This window comes from Schistocerca cancellata, chromosome 6 (genome assembly GCF_023864275.1).
Source record: "Schistocerca cancellata isolate TAMUIC-IGC-003103 chromosome 6, iqSchCanc2.1, whole genome shotgun sequence".
In the NCBI taxonomy this organism is placed as follows: Eukaryota; Metazoa; Arthropoda; class Insecta; order Orthoptera; family Acrididae; genus Schistocerca; species Schistocerca cancellata.
Window position 1 is genome coordinate 76,423,219 of NC_064631.1, and position 15,028 is coordinate 76,438,246.

Sequence of the window (15,028 nt, forward strand, 5' to 3'; positions counted from 1 at the left end):
GACTGAAGCGCCTTTAACCGCTCGGCCACCCCGGCCAGCCGTTATTGAGGTCAAGAGTCTTGTATCGTTGGGAGGATGAGAGGCTGGAAGTGACAGATAATACACTCCTGGAAATTGAAATAAGAACACCGTGAATTCATTGTCCCAGGAAGGGGAAACTTTATTGACACATTCCTGGGGTCAGATACATCACATCATCACACTGACAGAACGACAGGCACATAGACACAGGCAACAGAGCATGCACAATGTCGGCACTAGTACAGTGTATATCCTCCTTTCGCAGCAATGCAGGCTGCTATTCTCCCATGGAGACGATCGTAGAGATGCTGGATGTAGTCCTGTGGAACGGCTTGCCATGCCATTTCCACCTGGCGCCTCAGATGGACCAGCGTTCGTGCTGGACGTGCAGACCGCGTGAGACGACGCTTCATCCAGTCCCAAACATGCTCAATGGGGGACAGATCCGGAGATCTTGCTGGCCAGGGTAGTTGACTTACACCTTCTAGAGCACGTTGGGTGGCACGGGATACATGCGGACGTGCATTGTCCTGTTGGAACAGCAAGTTCCCTTGCCGGTCTAGGAATGGTAGAACGATGGGTTCGATGACGGTTTGGACGTGCCGTGCACTATTCAGTGTCCCCTCGACGATCACCAGTGGTGTACGGCCAGTGTAGGAGATCGCTCCCCACACCATGATGCCGGGTGTTGGCCCTGTGTGCCTCGGTCGTATGCAGTCCTGATTGTGGCGCTCACCTGCACGGCGCCAAACACGCATACGACCATCATTGGCACCAAGGCAGAAGCGACTCTCATCGCTGAAGACGACACGTCTCCATTCGTCCCTCCATTCACGCCTGTCGCGACACCACTGGAGGCGGGCTGCACGATGTTGGGGCGTGAGCGGAAGACGGCCTAACGGTGTGCGGGACCGTAGCCCAGCTTCATGGAGACGGTTGCGAATGGTCCTCGCCGATACCCTAGGAGCAACAGTGTCCCTAATTTGCTGGGAAGTGGTGGTGCGGTCCCCTACGGCACTGCGTAGGATCCTACGGTCTTGGCGTGCATCCGAGCGTCGCTGCGGTCCGATCCCAGGTCGACGGGCACGTGCACCTTCCGCCGACCACTGGCGACAACATCGATGTACTGTGGAGAGCTCACGCCCCACGTGTTGAGCAATTCGGCGGTACGTCCACCCGGCCTCCCGCATGCCCACTATACGCCCTCGCTCAAAGTCCGTCAACTGCACATACGGTTCACGTCCACGCTGTCGCGGCATGCTACCAGTGTTAAAGACTGCGATGGAGCTCCGTACGCCACGGCAAACTGGCTGACACTGACGGCGGCGGTGCACAAATGCTGCGCAGCTAGCGCCATTCGACGGCCAACACCGCGGTTCCTGGTGTGTCCGCTGTGCCGTGCGTGTGATCATTGCTTGTACAGCCCTCTCGCAGTGTGCGGAGCAAGTATGGTGGGTCTGACACACCGGTATCAATGTGTTCTTTTTTCCATTTCCAGGAGTGTAAGTTCCACTTATAAAGCCCACAACGCGGCCGTGTCGTACCCCTTTCCAGCCACATCCGTGGGATGAGGTCCGCTTTATTCGTCTTGGCACAGGCCACTGCCCTATAATGCATAAATTCTTCCTCCAGCGATAAGACCCTGTAATGTGTGGTGCTTCAATGTGAGTACAGATAACCGGGCGCTACATTTTATTGGACCATACTTTATTTTCCGACCAGCGGGCCGCCACTGATTTGCTGACGGATTTGCACTCTATCTTAGGCAACGTTCAAACGAATGTAGTTAGTTTTACAGTTTTGTGAACTGTCCAACATTTTTCCCAAGACTGTAGGGATATGGTTTTAATATGTTAACATGGTGACAGACATACCCATGCTTTTTCTGAATGGTGAGCGGTGACGTTTTTCTGTGCCTCTCTTTTAGCTCCTCTGTCGGTTTACGTCTTTTTTAATCTCCTGTATAGCACCTTTTACGCTTTCTCCATTCTCTTAGCTCTTATGACTACACTTTCGTAATTTATCCACATTCGCTTCTTTCAATGTGTGGAGGGCGCTGATAACATCACCACTGAGCGCCTGTTAGTTCTAAACACACACTGCATGCTAGCACCAGGTAGATATGAGATATAGACATCGACGATCAGAACAGGATATTACTTTTTTGGGACATATGTATCCTATCAACCACAGAAGGGTTAACCGTCCCCCCGTCTCCACCTCATTACCTGACCTTAGCCAAGGTGCTGTTACTTTAATTCCATTGTTAAATTGTATTAATACTCCACGAATGTACTGATTTCATGTACTTGTGTTCCTGTATTAACACGACTCGATAGCAAGTTGTAATATATAGGTTCTTATAGTGATTAATGTTTCTTTCAATAGTTTGATGAAACACCCTATTTTATCATTTTGTGAGTTGTTACACCCATCTCCCACATATGCTAGGGCATCCCCTGTTCAATAAATGAAAGTCGTTATCTGCCTCGCAACACCTGTAATTGAATTGACACAATTTTACAAGGAGCCAGCTGATTATCGGCAATGCAACCCGGTACAGCTGTTTCTGACATCCGCAGGGGTCTGTCGATGACTTGCCACTAACCTCACAAACCTGGCGATTCTGTTCCCCTTCACGTACTTCACACTGGTTCTCACCTTGCTGCAAAGCCAGTCATCGCTGTACAGAATTTAAGGGGGATAACGGATTTTGGTCCAAAGAAACGATTTTTCAAAAATATTATTTTCGTGATCTATACAGTTAATTCCATGTTGTGTGTGAATTTTAACGTGATAGCATCTTTACAAATGCCTTAAAATTGTTAAATTGATTAACTCTGCACTGGCGGGCACTCCACCTTTTCTGACATTTGGGAAACAGCTTGCTTCAGCGGAATTTTTGTCAGCGTGAAGGCTATTTTCTTTCGATATCTCTGGCTGACATCTATATCTCTGGCTGACATCTATATCTTTGTCTGAAAACTTTCTTGCCTAAAGGAGAAGGTTGAATTCGCAAACCTTTACACGGAACTGAAGATTTATGCATAATGGGTGGTGGAAAAACGGTGTTTAGGAAACGGACGTGTCATGGGAATCGGTTTACCAACCAAAAAACTGATGCAGCTCGAAATGAAGAACATAAGCTCTCAGCTTTAGCATCAGAACTTTGGACATGAGAATTGTTCATGTGCGTGAATGTATTTGATATGGATTCCACTGGATTCAGACTCATTGATTTAGAGCTTCTGTGCCATGCTATAAAGTTTTCATGTTCATGTGTTTGCTGTATAATTCGGAATGCGTGATTGTTGTTAAAGAAAGAAGCTTGGGAATAGCTTGTGATTTTAAATTAATTTGTAATTCGTGTGGCTATGAATTTTTATTTTCCTCCTCAAAAAAAATTGACACTGGTACCTATGAAAGCAATTTTAGGTAGCATATGATCTGAGATGCCTTGGACAGGGCAGGGAAGGATGTAATTTATTGTCTGGTTTTCTGAACATGCCTCCATCTTGTGCAAGATTTGAAAAAATAAATAAAAAAATGTCTGATGCTGCATGCGATACTGCCAAAGTTTCTATGAAGAACGCAGTGCAGGAATTGCTGGAAATAAGCCAAAAAGAAATAGATCCTGGTGTAGATATTCATGACAGTGAATCTCCTACAAATGTTACTGTCCTGTGTGAGTCTGTAGATGGGACCTGGATGAAATGGGGTCACACATCTCTGTATGGAGTTGCATCTCTTATTGGTAAAGTTTTAGATGTATGTCTAAACACTGCCACCAGTGTGCAACAAGGAAAATGTTCAACAATGAAGACAGTGAGAAACTGTGGCAAGAAAAGCATGCAGTAGCATGCTCTAAAAGTTATAGTGGCTCAAGTGGGGCCATAGAGGCTGCTGCAGTTATGAGGATGTTCTCCAGATCTGAGGACCAGTATGGTGTTATATATACTAAATACCTTGGTGATGGGGACTCCTCTTCGTTCAAAGCTGTAACAGATAAAAATCCGTACAATGCAACAAAAAAAGTTGCAATGTGTTGACCACATCCAAAAGCGGCTTGATGGTAGGCTTCGTCGCTTGCTGAAAGAGAAGAAAGGTGAAGTACTTGAGGACGGAAAACCGTTCGGAGGGAAAGACAGGCTTACTCTGAAAGAAACTGTTTCTCTTAAGATATTTTATGGGAGAGCTATCAGGAAAAACACACGTAATTTAGAGCCAATGGGGTGTGCGTGCTATGTGGCCAATTTTTTTTCACAAACTATCCACTGACAAAATACCAATGCACAATCGGAGTCCAAAAGACGTTTTGTGTAAGTTCAGCAGCAGAAATGAGACGTATTCACATAAACACTTATTACCAGCACCTGTTATGAATGCAATTAAGCCCACATTCAGGTTTCTTGCAACCCTGATTCACTGAGGAAGTGTCTTCACGGAAAGACACTAAATCGGACTGAAAGCCTCAATAATTTAATTTGGATTAGATGCTCGAAAATTCATTCTGGGGACTTGAAGTACTCAAAATTGGTGTCTATGATGCCGTTTTATGTTACAAAAACGGGAATAATGGAAGAATTGAAGTGCTGAAGAGAGTTGATAGGATCCTGGTGTGTTTACAACAAAAGGACTTTACACTATCGAAGAGAGCAGGGTCAAGAAAGCTAACAGATAAGTGTCTTACCTGCAAATACAGGCTAGGCATTTTCGAAGAGGAGAGAAGAGAAACCTGGTGGATGAGGAGTATGAGTATGGAGAATTTTAAAATTGAGGTAAGCTTATTACATGTAAGAAGAAAATTTTTGAACCTCATTTTCTCTGTTTTACATCTTTTAGGTTATTAGAAGTCTTTTCTCAAAAAGTATATGCGCTAATGCCATGAAATTTTCAGGAACTGTTCGCAACGTGTTTCTGTCTCCCTGGATCTAAAAAATATGAGATCCTGCGATTACATTCTGATTTTTAGATGATTGTATGTAAAAAAAAGTTAATTTTGGATGTGCAAAACTAAAAACTCTGTTTTGTTTGTTGTGGTCTTCAGTCCTGAGACTGGTTTGATGCAGCTCTCCATGCTACTCTATCCTGTGCAAGCTTCTTCATCTCCCAGTACTTACTGCAACCTACGTCCTTCTGAATCTGCTTAGTGTATTCATATCTTGGTCTCCCTCTACGATTTTTCCCTCCATGCTGCCCTCCAATGCTAAATTTGTGATCCCTTGGTGCCTGAGAACATGTCCTACTAACCGGTCCCTTCTTTTTGTCGTGCCACAAACTCCTCTTCTCCCCAATTCTATTCAATACTTCATCATTAGTTATGTGATCTACCCATCTAATCTTCAGCATTCTTCTGTAGCACCACATTTCGAAAGCTTCTATTCTCTTCTTGCCCCAAACTATTTATCGTCCATGTTTCACTTCCATACATGGTACACTCCATACAAATACTTTCAGAAACGACTTCCAGACACTTAAATCTATAATCGATGTTAACAATTTTTTTTTCTTCAGAAACGCTTTCCTTGCCATTGCCAGTCTACATTTTATATCCTCCCTACTTCGACCATCATCAGTTATTTTGCTCCCCAAATTGCAAAACTCCTTTACTACTTTAAGTGTCTCATTTCCTAATCTAATTCCCGCAGCATCACCCGACTTAATTTGACTACATTCCATTATCCTCGTTTTGCTTTTGTTGATGTTCATCTTATATCCTCCTTTCAAGACACTGTCCATTCCGTTCAACTGCTCTTCCAAGTCCTTTGCCGTCTCTGACAGAATTACAATGTCATCGGCGAACCTCAAAGTTTTTATTTCTTCTCCCTGGATTTTAGTACCTACTCCAAATTTTTCTTTTGTTTCCTTTACTGCTTACTCAATATACAGATTGAACAACATCGGGGAGAGGATACAACCCTGTCTCACTCCCTTCCCAACCACTGCTTCCCTTTCATGCCCCTCGACTCTTATAACTGCCATCTGGTTTCTGTATAAATTGTAAATTGCCTTTCGCTCCCTGTATTTTACCCCTGCCTCCTTTAGAATTTGAAAGAGAGTATTCCAGTCAACATTGTCAAAAGCTTTCTCTATGTCTACAAATGCTAGAAATGTAGGTTTGCCTTTCCTTAATCTTTCTTCTAAGATAAGTCGTAAGGTCAGTATTGCCTCACGTGTTCCAGTATTTCTACGGAATCCAAACTGATCTTCCCCGAGGTCGGCTTCTACTTGTTTTTCCATTCGTCTGTAAAGAATTCGTGTTAGTATTTTGCAGCTGTGGCTTATTAAACTGATTGTTCGGTAATTTTCACATCTGTCAACACCTGCTTTCTTTGGGATTGGAATTATTATATTGTTCTTGAAGTCTGAGGGTATTTTGCCTGTCTCATACATCTTGCTCACCAGATGGTAGAGTTTTGTCTGGACTGGCTCTCCCAAGGCCGTCAGTAGCTCTAATGGAATGTTGCCTATTCCCGGGGCCTTGTTTCGACTCAGGTCTTCAGTGCTCTGTCAAACTCTTTTAATGATACAATTTGTACCATAAATTAATAACGGTAGTTCAGTGGTCTTATAACCTTCTTAGGACACTACAATAAAATTTTCAGATTAATTGCATGATTAGAATTTGAGTTAAGGCTTTTTATAAAAATGACAATAAAAATAAAAAATTCAAATTTCTGTGCAAAATATTAACCCTGCATATTTTATTATATTATTCCGTTAAAACACAGCTCTTTTTCTTTACACATGCAAAATTTCATGATTTTAAACATGGCTGTGGCAGCAACTGTTAAAATTCTTCACAATAAAGGATGACAGCCAAAAACAGTTGCAGGATAAAATTTATTAAAATTCTTGACCAAGGTTTCGGTACATATAAATATACCTTCATCAGAAGTAAAACTACTAAAATTACATCATGTAATGGAGAATAATAAAAACAATTATGCCAAAGGCGTCGTCAGTAATTAAAACATCATCTCCATTTGTACAACATTACACATGTTGTACAAATGGAGATGATGTTTTAATTACTGACGACGCCTTTGGCATAATTGTTTTTATTATTCTCCATTACATGATGTAATTTTAGTAGTTTTACTTCTGATGAAGGTATATTTATATGTACCGAAACCTTGGTCAAGAATTTTAATAAATTTTATCCTGCAACTGTTTTTGGCTGTCATCCTTTATTGTGAAAAACATGCAAAATTGTAGGTTTGTACATTAGTAAATATGGCTGTAATGATTTTTTAAATAAATGTTATATTTTCCGTTACGTCCCCCTTCAGTATACTTCTAATTAGTTACACCAAACTGAATAAAATAATGTGGAAACCATCTCTAATGGTTTAAAGTGGAATTACAGATCAGCTTTCGTTTCATAAAACATACGTACATATAATTAAGGTAATTTTAATGTAATTTACTACCGTCAGGTGACAGGCCTTGCGTATTCGTGCATTTATTTGTTTCACTAGTTTGATAAATATGGCAGCCACTTTCATTTAAAGGCAGATTGGAAGGCACTTCCCAACATTGGAAACTGTTTTCCAGAACGAGGTGGCGGCGCCATCTACGGAGACACGAGAACAGACACGGGGGCTCCCGCGTGGACCACAGAAGAGGCCCGAACGCCGCTCCACTAAAATGTCTTACCAGAACCTCGTTGCAATGAAACCGTCGAGATTAGTTTCCTTTCTCTGCTCGTCACTGAGATCTGAACTTAAAAGGCGAAAGTGACAGCTACTGGGTGACCAGTCAATGTATGGATATTGGGAGGTACTACAAAACTGATAATCAGAGAAACGAAGTAAGGAAAGGACTGCAGTCCAACTGAAATGGAGCAGAGTGATACAAGTGTGCAGCGGAGTGGATGAGGGAGGACTTGCGAAGTGACCTGCACAGGCAGGGCAGCTGGCAGCCGTGGGAGAGACTGCGTACGTTACTGGGCGTGCGCGCAGCTGTCTCTCCAGGCATCAAGTGGCTTTACACATCTCGTCTGTAATTTCTCTGGATCGTCCTTGTTTGCGTTATTAAATATCTGTGTTTCTGATTCATCTCTTGAACTATACAAATATTTAAATAATTGTTCATATGCTGGTAAATTTTCTGTCCATTGGTTTTTACCGTTAGTATCTGCCATCTTAACTGATAAAATGTGATACCTACTTAACAACAAATTTCGATTTACTAATTCAGCATATTCCGTCGCACTCCAGTTATCATAACCTTAAAACTCTTGCCTTCTATTTAATAGATTCCGTTTGAGGTTTTTAAATTACTACTTAGAACCTAACTAACCTAAGGACATCACACAACACCCAGTCATCACGAGGCAGAGAAAATCCCTGACCCCGCCGGGAATCGAGCCCGGGAACCCGGGCGTGGGAAGCGAGAACGCTACCGCACGACCACGAGCTGCGGACCCTGACATCAGTGCTCAACACCTGTTCCTTCGTTTAAAGTGTTTTGCATCCTTTGGAACGTACAGCTAGATAAGTATAGCCTCGCACGTCGCGAGTTCCTGGTCGTTTCAAAGTCATTACTTCAGAGCTGCTCAAGGTTTCACAATATCTGAGGCTTCAGTGCGAAGGCAAAACCAAGTCTTTCGTAACAGAAATGCACGTTTCTTCAGAAAGTGTGCAGTTGAAATTAGCCTCAGAGATGGGTACGGGAAAGGTGGAGTAGTGAGGGCGGGGGCAGCGGTTACAGAGGAGGGGGGGAGAGGGGGGAGGGTGCCGCTGGTGTCGACACCCGAGCTGAGCGCTACGGAGTCAGGAGTCAGGCTGCCGAGGGAATCAGCGGAAGAGGAGAAGCCGCGCAAGAACTGACTACGCTACTCCATTCTGCAGTCACAATGAAAGCTGTAAGAAAGAGGGCTGCACTTGTTCAGTAAATGTTGCATATGTCGGCCGCTTACTAACGTCACTCCAATCGGGCTGAATCCTTCAGTCTACGTAAGTGTGTGCATTATGTGGATACCTGGTGTCAGGTTAAAGCAGATTGCCAGAGCCAGAGTCGAACCCGGGACCTCGCCACTGGCTGGAATACTCTTACCGATTGACCAGCCCGGACACTGCTCACAGGCTTACTTTCACCAGCACCTTTCTTCTACTATACAAACTTTCAAACATGTTGTGCCAGATTCCATGTAGAATTAGCACTTCTGGTAAGATATGTGGGAGAGACGGTTTAGCTACAACCTAAGGGATTTTTCCCGAATTTATTTTTCAGTCTACAGTGAAGTGTGCGTCATTTTGAAACCTCCTGGCAGATTAATACCGGGGCTTTGACCCACTGACTTCCCTTTGGCAGGCAAATGCCGCCACCGACGGGGCCGCTCAGGCGCGACTAATGGGCCAGCCCCATAGCTTAGGCTGCGTCACTGTACTTCTCCTGCCTCCCAGCATCACTCTTCCATGCCTCGTTACATTAAAGGTACTGAAAGAGAAAGAAGTTTGTCGAAGTTGGAAAGCACGAGTCTACCTCGACGGCTCAGTCGGTTACAACACTGCCTTCGGAAGGTCGTTTGATGGATTTAAATGCTGCCCTTGTACAGTGGCTTTCATCTGCCAGGAACTTACTGGAACTACAAAACTTAGGCCTATGCGCCTAAGTGACATGGAACTTATACCACAGACTATGCACGAAACTTTGCACAAAAGATTATGTTAGAGCACTGAACACGATTTCTAAGTTGGGTAATTCATGCTCCTAGACATTTCACACACTTACTATAGACGTCTTCTTATGGGATCAGAAGGACCCATATAAGTTCCTCCACAAGATTCAATTGCGAGTCAGCTTAGTACCTGCAGACTCAACTACTCGTCAAACAGAACAAAAGACTAAACTGGAGAGAGTGAGATTAACAAATGCATTTGGCGGCCATATCGGGACTAACAAAAGCCTCAGCTGACCAGAGCGAGACTAGCAAAATAAGCAGCTAACTAGGGAGATCATAAAAGGTGTTCTATTTGATTCTGATATCTAATGACATCAGAATATTTTCTACAGTTACATGTACCAATTTTCAAACAAAAATAGCCTACACCTTTTTCCAGTCGCTTGGTACCGAATGCACAACGATTAGCTGTCGCTACAACCCTTACAACGTCTTCTGAATAATCTGTATAGATTCATACAGGAGTCCCATCAAGTCCAGTTGTCTTCTCTTACCCAAGTGTCTATCATTTCGGCGTTCGTGTGGTGACTCCAATGGAGACCCGTATTAACATCTCAGCCAGGGAGGAGGAATGTCATTTTACTTTATCTGCACGTCAAGTTCTGTAGGACCAAATTGAAGAGCAAATCTCCAAGTCACGGAAATTACAATGTAAAACTAATATCAGATAAAAATAAAATGTTTATGAACCCAAAAAGTCAAGCCCTAAGTTTAAGTAAACGCAATCAACAATATAACATAAGATTCAGCTTAATTTTTCAAGGAACTCCTCAACAGAATAGAGGGACTGACACATGAGGAGACACTTCAGTTTCGTTTTGAAAGCGCGTGGATTAGTGCTAAGATTTTTGGATTCTTGTGGTAGCTTATCGAAAATGGATGCAGCAGTATACTGCACACCTTTCTGCACAAGAGTTAAGGAAGTCCGATCCAAATGTAGGTTTGATTTATGCATAGTATTAACTGAGCGAAAGCTGCTTATTCTTGGGAATAAGCTGATACTGTTAACAAGAAACGACAGTAACAAAGTACCCGGACTTGTGAACAAGGGTCGACAAGAGGTTCGCGAACTTACACCACTTATTGTTCGAACCATCCGTTTATGAGTCAAAAATATCCTTTTAGAATGGGAAGAGTTACCCCAAAATATAATACATTACGACATAATCGAATGAAAATAAGCAAAGTAGACTAATTTTTGTGTGAAACAATCACTTACTTCAGATACCGTTGGAATAGTAAAAATGGAAGCATATGAACAAGATCCTGAACGTGGGCTTTCCACGACAGTTTAGCATCTATCTGAACACCTAGAAAAACTGTTCAGTTTCACTAATCATATGCCCGTTTTGTGAAATTAAAACGTTGGATTTTGTTGAATTGTATGTTAGAACCTCCAAAAACTGAGTGTTACTGTGATTTAGCGTTAGTTTATTTTCTACAAGCCATGAACGTACGTCGTGAACTGCACTATTTGAAACCGAGCCAAAGTTGCGCACTACATTCTTCAGTACCAAGCTAGTGTCATCAGCAAACAGAAATATTTTAGAGTTGTCCGTAATATTAGACGGCTTATCATTTATTAAAGATAAGGAACAGGTGTGGCCCCAACGCTGATCCCTGGGGCATCCCCCCCCCCACTCCCCCCTCTGACCGCACCCCACTCAGATCCCACGTCGCAATCATTCTCAACACTGCTGTCTGTTGTTAAAGTAAGAGGTCAACCAATTGTGAGTTACTCCCCGCGTTCCGTAATGGTTCAACTTCTAGAGCAATATTTTGTGATCAACACAATCAAATGTCTTAGTTATATCAAAAAATATGCCTGGCGTTCGAAAGCTTTTGTTTCACCCGTCCAGTTCCTAACAGGAAGAAGTGAATATAGCATTTTCAGTTGTTAAACGGTTTCTTAAGCCGAACTGTACATTTGATTGCAAATTATGTGATACAAAACGATCAATTATCCTTACATACACAGCCTTTTCAGTAACTTTCGCAAACACTGATGGCATAGAAATAGGTCTAAAATCGTCTACATTATCCCTTTCTCCTTTCGGAACGCCGAATTCATTACTTTGACCCTCTGTCTTTCATTTTCCATTTCACTAACGGCAAGCGTGAAGAACATCGACGACGGAGCTTTCTCTCCGGTGTAACAGGTAGGCGAACACGGGCGTACAGCATTCGGTCGTGTCCGGTCCACACTCGCAGGTGCTCACTCGCTTTCCTCTCGTGGCCGATTTCTAAGCGAATCGTCGAAGAGAGCTGGCAGCGCAGAGACCACTCATTTTGCCGGTCAGCTGGGAACACAATGGTGGTAACACCAGAATACATATAATAGGTCATAATTTTAACCAGCATGGTCAGGACATAACAGCGATCTCTTACGGTTCATAATGAATTAGGAAAAAAAAAAACCATTCAACATCGCAGAATCTCTCATTTATTAAAATTACCACTTTCGGTACGTTTAAACGGCCATTCTTTCAGATTATGACTGCTATAAAGACATGAAAGTACTTGTTGATTAGGGAAGTCAGCCTTTACGTAAGATATACGAAGATGAGCAGGCTCAGAGATGGTAATTGGATGTCTCTATAGGCCCCCTGGCTCAGCAGCTGTTGTGGCTGAGCACCTGAAGGATAATTTGGAAAATATTTCGAGTAGATTTCCCCACCATGTTATAGTTCTGGGTGGAGATTTTAATTTGCCGGATATAGACTGGGAGACACAAACGTTCATAACGGGTGGCAGGGACAAAGAATCCAGTGAAATTTTTTTAAGTGCTTTATCTGAAAACTACCTTGAGAAGTTAAACAGAGAACCGACTCGTGGCGATAACATATTAGACCTTCTGGTGACAAACAGACCCGAACTATTTGAAAAATTTAACGCAGAACAGGGAATCAGCGATCATAAAGCGGTTACGGCATCGATGATTTCAGCCGTAAATAGGAATATTAAAAAGGGTAGGAAGATTTTTCTGTTTAGAAAAAGTGACAAAAAGCAGATTTCAGAGTACCTGTTGGCTCAACACAAAAGTTTTGTCTCAAGTACAGATAGTGTTGAGGATCAGTGGACAAAGTTCAAAACCGTCGTACATTATGCGTTAGATGAGTATGTGCCAAGCAAGATCGTAAGAGATGGAAAAGAGCCACCGTGGTACAACAACCGAGTTAGGAAACTGCTGTGGAAGCAAAGGGAACTTCACAGCAAACATAAACATAGCCAAAGCCTTGTAGACAAACAAAAATTACGCGAAGCGAAATGTAGTGTGAGGAGGGCTATGCGAGAGGCGTTCAATGAATTCGAAAGTAAAGTTCTATGTACTGACTTGGCAGAAAATCCTAAGAAATTTTGGTCTTATGTCAAAGCGGTAGGTGGAGCAAAACAAAATGTCCAGACACTCTGTGACCAAAATGGTACTGAAACAGAGGATGACAGACTAACGGCCGAAATACTAAATGTCTTTTTCTAGAGTTGTTTCACAGAGGAAGATTGCACTGTAGTTCTTTCTCTAGATTGTCGCACAAATGACAAAATGGTAGATATCGAAATAGACGACAGAGGGATAGAGAAACAATTAAAATCGCTCAAAAGAGGAAAGGCCTCTGGACCTGATGGGATACCAGTTCAATTTTACACAGAGTACGCGAAGGAACTTGCCCCCCTTCTTTCAGCGGTGTACCGTAGGTCTCTAGAAGAGCGTAGCGTTCCAAAGGATTGGAAAAGGGCACAGGTCATCCCCGTTTTCAAGAAGGGACGTCGAACAGATGTGCAGAACTATAGACCTATATCTCTAACGTCGATCAGTTGTAGAATTTTGGAACACGTATTGTGTTCGAGTATAATGACTTTTCTGGAGACGAGAAATCTACTCTGTAGGAATCAGCATGGGTTTCGAAAAAGACGGTCATGTGAAACCCAGCTCGCGCTATTCGTCCACGAGACTCAGAGGGCCATAGACACGGGTTCACAGGTAGACGCCGTGTTTCTTGACTTCCGCAAGGCGTTCGATACAGTTCCCCACAGTCGTTTAATGAACAAAGTAAGAGCATATGGACTATCAGACCAATTGTGTGATTGGATTGAAGAGTTCCTAGATAACAGGACGCAGCATGTCATTCTCAATGGAGAGAAGTCTTCCGAAGTAAGAGTGATTTCAGGTGTGCCGCAGGGGAGTGTCATAGGACCGTTGCTATTCACAATATACATAAATGACCTGGTGGATGACATCGGAAGTTCACTGAGGCTTTTTGCAGATGATGCTGTGGTGTATCGAGAGGTTGTAACAATGGAAAATTGTACTGAAATGCAGGAGGATCTGCAGCGAATTGACGCATGGTGCAGGGAATGGCAATTGAATCTCAATGTAGACAAGTGTAATGTGCAGCGAATACACAGAAAGATAGATCCTTTATCATTTAGCTACAAAATAGCAGGTCAGCAACTGGAAGCAGTTAATACCATAAATTATCTGGGAGTACGCATTAGGAGTGATTTAAAATGGAATGATCATATAAATTTGATTGTCGGTAAAGCAGATGCCAGACTGAGATTCATTGGAAGAATCCTAAGGAAATGCAATCCGAAAACAAAGGAAGTAGGTTACAGTACGCTTGTTCGCCCACTGCTTGAATACTGCTCAGCAGTGTGGGATCCGTACCAGATAGGGTAGATACAAGACATAGAGAAGGTCCAACGGAGAGCAGCGCGCTTCGTTACAGGATCATTTAGTAATCGCGAAAGCATTACGGAGATGATAGATAAACTCCAGTGGAAGACTCTGCAGGAGAGACGCTCAGTAGCTCGGTACGGGCTTTTGTCAAAGTTTCGAGAACATACCTTCACCGAAGAGTCAAGCAGTATATTGGTCCCTCCTACGTATATCTCGCGAAGAGACCATGAGTATAAAATCAGAGATATTAGAGCCCACACAGAGGCATACCGACAATCCTTCTTTCCACGAACAATACGAGACTGGAATAGAAGGGAGAACCGATAGAGGTACTGAAGGTACCCTCCGCCACACACCGTCAGGTGGCTTGCGGAGTATGGATGTAGATGTAGATGTGGATGTAGATGAGAAATAATGTAGCGTTATGTTTGGCTGGACCTTTACGTAACGTGTACAAAAGATGAGAAATACAACAGTGCGACCCACTCGTCGGACCAAAACACATTGTGTTATTTTCCTTCAGTTCACTAAGATTTTTTTAGTTAATCTGTATACTTTCAAGCAGGTAAACCTTGAAACTTCCTGGCAGATTAAAACTGTGTGCCCGACCGAGACTCGAACTCGGGACCTTTGCCTTTCGC